Source organism: Crocuta crocuta, unplaced genomic scaffold, assembly GCF_008692635.1.
Source record: "Crocuta crocuta isolate KB4526 unplaced genomic scaffold, BGI_CrCroc_1.0 scaffold152, whole genome shotgun sequence".
Lineage (NCBI taxonomy): Eukaryota > Metazoa > Chordata > Mammalia > Carnivora > Hyaenidae > Crocuta > Crocuta crocuta.
In genome coordinates this window covers 2443437-2456366 of record NW_027528798.1, presented here as the reverse complement: position 1 = coordinate 2456366, position 12930 = coordinate 2443437, and positions in this window count along the sequence as shown.

Genomic DNA, 12930 nt, shown 5'->3' with positions numbered 1-12930 from the left:
GAACAGAAGCTGGTAACCACAAAATGCGGAAGGCAGAGATGCTCCTTCCAAGTCTCATCCAAGGACTCAGAGCATGTACCCAGAGCCCCAAGTTTCTTTTCTTCTGGTAACAGAGATCCTCAACAATATAACCCAGAAGCCAAGGTCCAGGGGCCCAGAAGCTCTCAGGTTGTAATGAGATCTGGAAAGCAATAATGTTTTGGATGAGACTGGGCACTGTGGTCATGATTAAGGTGCCCAGGATGTTGGTGATATGGAAGCTCTTGTAGAGGTAGGGCTGAACATCTGCAAGCCTATATCAAACATGTCATCGGCCATGCAATGTACCAGAATCTATCCATCAGGGTCTCTTTCTGGAGTAACTGACCTGACATAACCTACATCTAGAGGCAGAGGCATTTAATCATCATTTGCAACATACTTGAAGAAGCTTGAGCCTTTAGGTCAAAAAAATAGATTATATTCCAATTTCTTAAGTCAGGTATCTGTCTTCTATACTGACTACCATACAATTCAAACTACTTTCAACTAAAAAGGGGATTTATTTACTCACAAATCCAGGAAGTCAAGGGATTTCATATGGTATCAGAAAGGGTTTGGTGTAGCCACTCAGTGATATTTCTTACTCATCTTTTGGTTCTGATATCTCTTTGTCAGCTCCATTTACAGCTGGACTCTATTTATAAAGCAGTCAAGATGGGACATGCCCTAGCTATTCTGTCAAAGACAGAGCATCTCTCCCCGGTGTTAGAAAAGTTTCGAGTTATATGGAGAAACCCTAAGTATAGGATCCAGGTAGATGTTCTACATTTTAGATCATGTCTGGATCACATCTCTGCTCCTACAGACTACAGTGATATTAGCCCCACAGAAATCACATAGATTAAGTATAAGGAGAAGAGGGTTTAAACTGGAAAAAAGGAGCTCTGTTACCAGAAGAAGAGTGAACAAATGGTGGGCACAGCGAGTTCTATAAGTGACAAAATCACTTAGCCTTATTGCTTCATGCAAAGAAGGAAAACATGGAGGAACACTTGAAGAAATGACTCAGTGCATACGGTTGACTTTCTTGGTTGTGGTGATTCCTCTTGAGTTTGAATTCGATGCTACATCACTCTGACCACATGGTATTGTGTTTCACACACTTCTCCAATTAGAGAAACAAGAAGAGTGTGATGTGATTAAAGGTTTAGGAGACAGACAAAAACAATCACAAATTCTTATTCTTATAACTTAATAAAATGTAAAATACAGCTGACCCTTGAACAATGTGGAGGTTAGGGCTGCTGAACCTCCATGCCATCAAAACTTACATATAACTTTTGATTCTCTCCAGATGTTGACCAGAAGCCTTACTGATGACATAAAAAGTCAATTAACTTGGATTTTGTATGTTTTACATATTATATACTGTATTCTTACAGTAAAATAAGCTAGAAAAATACTACAAAAATAAAAAATGGCCACCTGGATGGCTCAGTCAGTTGAACATCTGACTTCAGCTCAGGTCAAGATCTCACAGTTCATGAGTTCAAGCCCCACGTCGGGCTCACTGCTGTCAGCGCAGAGCCTGCTTCCAATCCTCTGCCCCCCACACCCCTCTCTCTGCCTCTCCCATGCATGTGCTCTTTCTCTCTCAAAAATGAATAAACATTTTAAAAAGATAAAAAGGAAGAGAAAAGTCATGTATAATATTGTACTTTACTGAAAAAACTCCACATAGAAGTGGACCTGTACAGTTCAAGCTCCTGTTGTTGAAGGCTCAAGTGTAAGGAAACAATAGCTGTTTTGGGCTGACCTGTGTCTCCTCACCTCCCAAATTCATATTGAAGCCCTAAGCCCCAGTAGTTCAGAATGTAACTGTATTTGGAGATAAGGCCTTTAAAGAGAAATTTAAGTTAAATTGTGGCTATGAGGGTAGGCTGTAATCCAATCTGTCTGTTGTTGTTATAAGAAAAGGAAATCTGGAGATTAAAAGGGACACTAGGGGCCTGTGCACAGAGAAAAGATCATATGAAGACATGGTAAGGTGGTCATCTGGAATCCAAGGAGAGAAGCTGCAGAAGAAACAAAGGTTGCCAACACCTTGATCTTGGACTTACAGCCCCCAGAAGTATGAGAAAATAAATGTCTGTTGTGTAGACCGCCCAATCTATGGCATCTTGTTATGGCAGCTTTAGCAATTACAGAGCATTTACAGGATTCTAGTCATTGTTCTAAATGCTTTTATAGAGAGATCCTTTAAGTCCAATTGCAGTCCAAAGAGGTATGATAATGGATATGAAAAGTACAGCATGGGGAATATGGTCAATAATATTGTAATAACATTACATGGTGATAAATGGTAACACTTACCATGATAAACACAGCTTAATGTATACAATTGTCAAACCACTATGTTGTACACTTGAAACTAATATAACATTGTATGTTAATCATACTTCAATTTAATTTATTAGTTAATTAAAGAGAAGTATTATTAGTCTACATATTGCATAGGTAGAGATACTGAGTTTCAGAAAGATTTAAAAACCCATCCAAAGCCACGCTGAGAATAAATGGTTCTAATCAGCCTGTGTAACAGCCTACTCAAAATCTCCCTTTGAATATCGGAACATGACAAAACCAAACTCAAGGTGCATTCACCAGACCCAATTTTGCCACCTGAAGTTTTCCCCACCAAACATTTATAAGCCAGAATCTAAAGAACCTTTTTTTTTCCTTTTGTAACAACACCGTGCCTCATCCTTCAAATCTAATCCATCATGAAATCTTGTTTATTGGACTTCATCTTCTCATACAGTTCCTGACACAATAGATCCCCAATAAGAAATTATGAACTTTGTGGAAGTAGAATGGATATGCTTATAAGCAACAGAAGAAATGGGCTTCACTCTGCATTCTAAGGAAGAACAAAGATTATGCTGAGATGTTAGTTCAGGGAACAAAAGGAAGTCTGCAGAAAGTTCACTTAGATCAGCCTTGAAGGAACTCATCAACCACCATAATCATTCCCCCTCTGATTCCTATCCAGGCCTCTCTACTGTTCTACATGCCTACTGGAATCTGCAATGGTCCAGACCATTACCCCTCACCTGGACTACTTTAGCATCTCTCTGTATGCCTTCTCTCCCTGCCTTCTCAATGCATCTTCTACTATAGCCAGAATAATCAGACCAACTCTCCTTAAAACACTCCATGGATAAATGTTTGCCATATGACCCATGTCACCTTATTGACTCACTCTGCCCCTAGATAAAGTGCAGATGGAAGCAATGGGCAAAGAATTTAATTTGGCCACAGCTACAACCTCATTCATGGTCCAGTCACAAATCCACAGATTATTCTTTTTGTGTCACACCAAGTCACTTTGCAGGAAGCCTGGTCAAGTATAAGTGATAATCAAGAATAGAGAGGTCTCTTCATCTGTGCATGGAGAAAACAGACCTAGGTAGGGCTCCCAGAAATCACATCTTACCTCTGCTATGAACTGAATTGTGAGTTTTAAGATAAGCCAGGCCTCCATACCTTGGTTGCCTCATCTGTAAAGTTAGGTTTTGAATAATGATCTCTGTGCACTTCTTGTGTTCCACAAAGAAATGATAAAATCACTTCTATGTTGTTGAGAAGACAAGATCTCAAGATGAACTAGAGACAGAAGAGAACAAGAAGCAGTAGACAATTTGAGAAAAAACACTAGTAGTGAAAAGGAATGTTTGGATGCATTGCCTGGGAAACCAGTGATTAAGAAACTTGGGTTTTTCCCCACCCTCTGAGTTTTCTCTACACTTGCTCAAGGAATACCAAAAATAAGAGATGAATTTTCTCCAGAAGCATATGGGATAGAAACCAGGCCTCAGGCACACCTCTTCCTACTAAGACTGAGCCAGGATCCACCCAAGAGTTTGTGGTCACAAGGATAGAAAGTTGGGGCCAGATCCCTCCCTTTCCATTAATATGGCTGCTCTTTGAAGATAAAGGATTACTCACTAAGAGAAAACAAAAAACAAACAACAACAACACCAGAATTAGCAACAAGCTATCTTATGAAACAGCTGGAACTACGCAGTCTCTCAAAATCAAGGCACATGAATGCCAGATAACATATCCAAGTTCACAGAGCCAGGAGGAGGTATCCAAACCCTGATCATTCTGACTCCAAATCTGTGTTCTTACTGTGATGCATCTCTCCAGTGACATCTCTGCCTGACATCTCTGTCCTTCTTAGACTGGGGAAAGATCTTAATTATTGTTGCTATAGATTTTCTCCTCATACAAGTGTAGCTCTTTACCTCTTTGGTATTGAAGGCCCATATGGGAAATTCTAGGACCTCTTGTCTTAGAATTTGAATGAGTTTTTTTGGTGTTGACACCCAGTTCCCTATAGTATTTTGATTCTTTCATCAGGATATTGGGGTTCAAGTTTAATCATCCCCTACATGGGAATAGCTATTTTCTCATTTGATAGAAGATATTGATCATATCAGTAGGTAAGCATTTAATATGTGGGAGAAAAAGTAATCAGCAAATTTAAAAAAAACACAGAACATAAATGGAGTAGCTGGATGAATAACCTTTATTCATCATGTCTCCTCTCTGGGTGACGGTCTACCCATCTGGAATAAAAGGAGGTTTAATTAGATGATGTTTAAGGATCTTTCTGTTTCCAGCCATCTTGAATCCTCTCTGACTGAGAACAGAAAAGGATGAGCTCCATAGCACCTCAGTGTGGTAGCCAGGAACTCAGGTGGCTGCGCATACTTGGCAGCTCTGAGAATAAGGGGCCGGCCCATTGAATTTCTAGAACATTACCCTCTCCTTCTTTACCCAGGTCATGTGCTTTCCCTTTAGCCAAAGGGACTTAGCCAAGTGTTCTGGAGCTGAAGTAAAGAAAATCAGCCCCTGACATTCTTGCCCAATCAACTTACGATGACAACTAAATTACCCATTGAAACTTTGTAACAATAACTTATTAATGAATAAACCAACTTTCTAAGTCTAACCTTACTGGGCACTGACGCCAATATTTATTAACTACTAGACATATAATTTTACCTTTCTGTACTGAATAAAAAAATTAAAGCTTAATAAACATGAATATTTTAATCAAAATAGCTTAACAATCATTAATAGCTCAGTAATCATAACACCAGCTATTATTTATTAAGCACTTTCCTAGATATCAGACAATTTGTCAAATGTTTTACATATATTGTTTCATTGAGTCCTTTCAAACCTTATAAAATAGGTTCTTTTATGATTCACCTACAATATATGAAGAAACTAAGGCGGAGAAAGGTAAGTAATCAGCCCACAGTAACACAGCTAAGATGTGCTAGAGCCAAGATTCAAACCTGAATTGACCTGACTCCAAAGACCACTCTCTAAACCATCTGTCTTTTTAAATAACCTAAAGTTGCATGCCTTTAGGATGTAAAAGGTATTCTCCTCTTTGGTATGCCTATTCTTATTGGAAAAAAAAAAATTATCTTTGAGTCTTTCCACTTGCTTTGGCCAAGTTGGCAAGCCTTCTTATTTCCTGATCTGTGATTTTACATATCTGCCTCTTCCAAAACTAACTAAGCAAGAGAAGTACCTGCCAAGTTAGTCTCTCATAGGGTGGGGTCATATCACTCAGGATGTTAACTCCAGCAGCTGGTGAGACAGAAGCTCAGAGCTTCGAGAGGCTGAGGCACAGCTGAGCCAGGAAGATCCCAAAGTTAGGAAGGATGAGACTGGAACATCCCAGGTCACAAAATGGATCCAAAATCACATAGTTGTTTTTTTTTTTTAAGTATTTTTTTAATATTTTTATTTATTTCTAGGAGAGAGAGAGACAGCGTGAGCAGGTGAGGGTCAGAGAGAGAGGGAGACACAGACTCTGAAAATAGGCTCCAGGCTCTGAGCTGGCAGTCAGCACAGAGCCCGACGCGGGGCTTGAACCCACGAACCGCGAGATTATGACCTAAGCGAAAGTCGGACGCTTAACCGACTAAGCCACCCAGGCGCCCCCAAAATCACACAGGTTTGATTTATTAATGGATATCATACCGTATCAGTCTACACAATTCAGAAGAGGGGAAGGAGGATGGGTGGAGGATTTCCACTCATGAGTCATTGGCCATTCCTAGCTCCAAAAAGGCTGAGGAAAATCTCTCCAGTAGACAAAGTGAGTAGAAAGAAGGGATACAGAAAGAGTATTAAAAGAACCAACCTACGGTTCTTGTCCGTCTCTTTGACAGTTATCCAGATAAAATCATCAAATAATGAATGATATCATGCATATTATGTCCAACCCAAGGAAAAATCAGGAAATGGGAAGCTAAGAGAATGTGGGAAGATATGAGTTTATCAAGGCGACTAGGGTGTATCTGAGAATGACGTAATTGTGTTGGCATATTCAAAACCTTAATACAAGCCACTGGAAACAGATGCCTAACTCAATCACTGACAGTAAGGGGCATAAAACATTGACCTGGTTTATTTCCAGTTACACCAAATGCACAAAATTCCCTTGTCTTACAACAGACAAAATGGAGTCTGCGCTAAGAGCAGCAAAGGGAAGCTCAAGGCAGTTTATGCAATGGGTTTCCTTTTTGGAAATGAAGTTGATCCAAAGGACTCATCTTATCCGTTCCTCTGAGAGGCATCCTCAGATGTGGTGGGGGTTATTTCATCCACCTCTCTCAAGAGCGTAGGATAAACAGATCTCAAAATCATCACACTAAACTATCTTCTGAAGTTCAAGGTGAATTCTCACAAGCCTAGAATAGTAGGCAGGTGCATTTTGACAATGTTAAAAGAAGATTCTTCAGTTTAAGTGAATAAATTGTAATCAAGTTTATATATTGATATCCTATAAATTTAGTTGGTACAAATTTTATCCCTAGGTCTGGCCAGCTCTGAATCCCATCAGAAGACTAAACACAATTCCCTGGATCCTGCTGATCCCATAATAAGATATCTCATGTATGTGTGTACATACATACATACACACACACACTCTCAGTGGTTTTGTCTGTATGGCCAATTAAACTTCCTAGGTGATAGGTCTATATGCCTGTTGCTTCTTCTAATTTGAGCAGCAGACAGACTCAGGCTCAATAATAGAATGAAGAATATTCTCACAGTCACAGTTGTCCCTAAAGTAAAATGCATTGTCTTGGGGGGTACTTGGGAGGGGTTCTCCATCCCCTTCACAAAGACATGCAATGTTAGAATATTGTAGAGGGGTGCCTGCGTGGCTCAGATTGTTGAGCAACCAACTCCTCATTTCAGCTCAGGTCATGATCTCACTGTTTGTGAGTTCAAGACCCACATTTGGCTCTGCACTGTAAGCTTGGGATTCTCTCTCTCTGCACCTCCACCCCACCTCTCTCACTCTCAAAATAAATAAGTAGACTTTAACAACAACAAAACAAGAACTCTCTAGGAAGATTTTCCACATCATTAAGAGAGATAGATTGTAAATCCTTTTTGTCTCTGAGGTCTTAGAGAGTCCTGAAAAATTTTACCTTTGTATTCTTTGAGTCCCTTTAAACTTGGAAGAAATTATAGGTATGTGTTCATTCATTCATTGGCTTTTTCACTAATCCTTTTACTTATTCAAATAATGAATATGTGCACATAATTGATCATGGGCCATACCATGTGATAAGGGCTCAGAAAACAGAGAAAAAATTATTCTCCCTCCCTTAAAGAGGTCATAAGGATACTCAATGGCACAATACGACAAGTGCTCTGATAGCTAAGAACCCACATATAGATATGCACTCTGCCAGATGGAGAGAAAAGTTGCTAGTGGGAAAGCTTTCCAAAAGTTTAATTTAAGAAAAAGCATTTGCTATCTAATCTGAAACCCTCCAAATATTTAATAAAGTTCATTGCTACTATGTTTCTACAAAGTATTTTTGTGTTTCTACAGAACAGTCATTGGGTGGTTATCCAGACATTGGGTGGTTTCCAAATGTAAATGTGGGCATCAGTCTTTTTTAAAATAATAGGTTATCAGAACTAAAAATGTTCATAGAGGGATCATCAAATATACTCCCCTCATGTAAGATAGTGAAAAACTGAGGCCAGAGGAAGTCTATTAATATGTTCAAATTCTCACCATGATTTTTGGGAGCCAAAGATGGAATCAAGTGCTTGTGTTAGTCAGACTTGGATCATGTCAGCTTGATTTAATGTGTTTTATTTTAGATGATGATGATGATGGTGATGATGATATAAGCATATATATACTAATCACTTGCCTGAATCAACCTACTTTCAAAATGCTTTAAGTGCTTGTCCTGTTGCATCTGCAAAATAAGCTTAGGAGGTAGATGTTATGGTCTTCAGCTTACAAATAAGGAAACTAAAGAACAAATAAATTACAGTTGACCATTAATCAACATGGGTTTGAATGGCACAGGTCAACTTATATGCATATTTTTTACAGTACTGTAAATGTATTTTCTCTTCCTTATGCTTTTCTTAACATTCTATTTTCTATAATTTACTTTATTATAAGAATACAGTACATAATACATATGCAAAATATATGTTAATTCACTGTTCACATTATTGTAAGACTTCCAGCCAACAGTAGACCATATAGTAGTTAAGTTTCAGGGGTGTCAAAACTTATATGCACCCAATGCCCATGCTGTTGAAGGATCAATTACTTTGTAAAGGCACAGAGCTAGGAATTAGCAGAGGCAGGATATGAACCTGGGTCTGTCTGACTCTCAAATCCCATAATCAGGCATTATAACTTGTGACATCCTTCTAATCTGCCTGTACATTTATTCTGGACATCCAGGATAGGAGGAATCAAACAGAAATCTTAGACCTCAGCTTTAAGCAGGCTAAGTTTTGTTCACAGGGAGTCTTAGTGAGGGGAGAACAAGCTTAACTGATACTCAGCAGCATTCCCATTCTCTTCTCCCTGTAATGACAGCACTCTCCAGCCAACTGAAACAACACAGAAATGGAGCAGTGATAACTAATCTAGGGGCATAACCCACCCCATTGGAGACATTCACAGCCATTGCCATAACAAAAGCAAGAGCTATGATAAGGAGCTGGGAAAATCTGTTGCAAAGAAGGCTACACCCAAATCAGAATGTGGACACAGACCATAATCCACCCTGGAACTCACACAGTATGGGAGAGCAGGCACAGATACCAGGGTGCATATTGTTGTCTTTTCCAAGGGCTCCTGATTCCTGATGGTGGCTTGGTCTTTGTAAAGCCAATGACTCAGGGTTTGGAGTGGCCAGGAACACTTTTGGATCTGGCTCCCAGCTGACTCTTTCACTTCAACTCTTATTCCCCCACTACGTTCATTCCAGTTTCAGCCACAAGATTATATTTGTAGGTGGCAGAATACCTTGTGCCATTTCTTAGCTTTATGGCACTGGATAGGTTTCTTTCTACTGCTGTCTTTCTCTTTCCTTTTTTTTAAATTTGAAAATGTCTATTCATTCTCCAAGGTTGATTCAATATGGCACCTTATCTAGGAAGTCCTCCATATTCCATGATCAATAGCACTCCCCTCATTTCAAATAAGAATAACTCAGTTCCTCTCAAGGGCTGTCATAGTACCTTGGGAATATCTGTATCCAAACACTTCCCGTATTATATTAAAAATGTGAGTTCATGTTTTTGTCTTCCTCTGTAGACTTCTGCCTTTTGGAAGCAGGGATATGCTGTATTTACAAGATGTAGTAAAATAAACACTACATTCTCAATAAATACTGCATGGATGAATATATGAATGTAGAAATGAATAAACTGATGAGCTCAAATTAATTTCATAAAAGAAATCCTGGTCTAGTAGATGGAGCCAGAAATAATTTATCTTTTATGTCTCTTCTGTGGGCTGGATCCATGGTATCACGTATAGATAGAATTGTTATTGTATAACCAAGATTCAGAGTCTAGGAGGGTCCACAGAGATTACTGTTCACATCAGAAACTGAGGTTTGGGGAGGTCAGATGACTCTTCACTTACCATTCATCTCAGGGATGAAAGATTTTTAAGTTGGCATTAGCCTAATTCAATGCCATCAATCAGTATGGTAGTATTGTCACCATTATTTGAAGCAAGTATATTACTGAGTATCTATGATGTGCCAGGCCCTATGTTGGACCTGGGATCCAGTGGGGAAGGAAACAAACAAGGTCCCTGTGCTCCAGTAGTTATAGTCTGGGTAGGAGGGGAGACAGACGAATAAACCGAAATATACACTATATGAAGGAGGGTTACTGAACCTGGAGCTGGGGAGTCTATGTTTTCCTGGAGGGAGATTCAGGCTATAGGGCATTCATAATTTAGATTAGTGTGACCTTTCCTGGATTTAGTAATGACTATTTCTTCCTATTTATTCACTAGGACCTACTAATTGCCAGGCTAATACAGAGTGTTTTATATACTTTTTTTTTCTAATCTCCTCAGTTTCTCCTAAAGTTAAGTTTGATCATCCCATTGAACAGATGATGAGACTGAGGCTACAGGCAAATAAGTGATAATAAAGTCCCTCAGCTAGAAAAGGGTAGAGTCAGATAATGGACCTAAGTCTGCTCTGTGTCTAACTCTGCACCTCCCAGTCCACATGGCTCAGTTTGAAAATGTGCTCTAGGTGTTGAAGAGTTGCCATTCCCATATTTCACCAAAATATCTGCCTTTCCCATAGTTTTTGAATATCAGTCATGTGTAGAAATTGGTGCTAGCTCCAGAAAGAGATATGAAGGAATCCATGAAGGTCTCCAATCGCTAAAGGGCCAACAGTCTTAAGAAAGAGAGGGAGAAGGAGGGGGAAAAGGCGAGGGAGAAGAGCAGAAGAGACAGAACAATTAAAAAGCAGATATTCCAAAAGAGGGGCACCTGGATGGCTCAGTCGGTTAAACGCCCAGCTTCAGCTCAGGTCATGATCTCACGGTTCATGGGTTCGAGCCCCGCATGGGGCTCTGTGCTGACAGCTAGCTCAGAGCCTGAAGCCTGTTTCGGATTCTATGTCTCCCTCTCTCTCTGACCCTCCCCTGCTTATGCTGTGTCTCTCTCAGAAAGAAATAAAAACCATTAAAAAAAAAATGTTAACAAAAAACAGATATTCCAAGAGAGATACCCCAAAGCACTGTGGGAAATATAAAAGGAAGTGAGCCACTTTTCTTAGAGCGGTCACAGAGGTGAATCCTATCATGACTGCTTATTTGTTAATGGCCAACTTTTAGAGATTTAACTTCAGAATAGTAATCAAGTCCTCCTGGTGAACACAGAATCAGGATATGCAAAACAGAGTCCAACTGGTGAGTTTTAATAAGTGATTGTTGGCAGCCTCTCCATTTTCAAGAGCTCTCCCATAATTTTCAGCAGTTAAACTATTCAAAGGCGACATGGACTGATCACCTAGTAACTGAGTCGGTTCAAATTTAGCTCTGCTGGAAACTTCTGGGGAGCTTTTAAAAAACAGCAATAGTCAGGCCACACTTCAGACCACCAATTAAATCAGAATTGTTAGGATAGGAGTCACACATTGGTAGCTTTAGAAAGTATATACTGGGTGCAGAAACACCCTGTTTGGGCAGCCCTAAAGCCATAGATAGGCCTAAAAAGATCCCTAAGATAAATGAGGTAGGCCACCTCTCTCTCCATGGGACCTTTTTACAACCTTTTAGTTCTGACTGGATCAATATTCACTGTTTCCACCTATCCTTCCCCATTTATTTATTTAAACTGTAGTATAATTAGCATATAGTGCTATATTAGTTTCAGGTGTATACTATAAATATTCAATAATTCCATGCATTTCTCAGTGCTCATCAAGAGGAGTGTATGTTTATTCCTCTTTATTTCATCCATCCACCCCCAACCTGGCCTCTGGAAAACACCTCCGGAAAACTTCTGCATTTAATTAACCCTTCATTCTGCTACCTTTGGGATCTCTTCCCCAGTGGAGGCTATCAGCCAAGTTCCTTTGTCATCTGTCCTCAAAGGACCTGTTTCTTTACTTCACAGCCCTCACCTCAGCCTATAATTATACAGAAACTGAGAGGGTAAAATATTGAATGAAGTCCATTTTTCCCACTAGACTGAAGACTTCCAGAAACAGGGACCATAACATGGTGATTTCCTCTGACCAAAATCAGGACCTAGCTCAGTGACTAGCACAGAGGGAGCACTCAATAGATATTTGTTGAATGAATGGATAAATGAATGAATAAGGAAAGGGAGGTATTACACTCTAGGCCACAAAATAAAACCTGGTCAAATCTAGTAATTTTTGTTGTTTCTTTCTAGCCATCAGGCTTTTGTTTCTGTTTTCTCAGCATTTCAATATTAAATAGCCTTTCCCATATCTGCATTTCATAACCCTGCTCATCTGTCAAAGCCTGATTCAAAAACCCCCTTCTGCATCATGCTTTACCAAATCATCCCACAGGAAGTGAAATCCCTCTTCTCTACAAAGTTGGAAATCCTAACTGTAATGCTACTCTCTGCTGTTTTGGGTACATATTACCACTTTCAAGGGATTACAAGCAATTTAGAAGTGGTAACTGCCTAATTCATGTTTGTCCTTCCCCACTCAGTGCCCAGTGAAGTGACTGACACACAGTAGGTATTCTATAATTATTTTCTTTAATGCCTGAATGAATGAATGAGCATATGACATGGGTAAGTGGGCAATAGAGTTCTGCACTGATTTTTCATACTCAAGCAAAAGGACAATCACATAGATTTTTTAGGCTCATATGTATTCTAAGGATTTAGTCTAGGAAAAAAAATTACTAATCAGCCTTCTTTTTTCTTTCCCTTTTTAGACCACACTCTAATTTTTTTTTTCTTTTACTGGAAGAGAGAATGGAAATAAGACAGTAATTCTGGGTGAGTTTGGATAATTACATTTTTTCACATTGCTTAGCAGTTAGGATTGACAACTACTG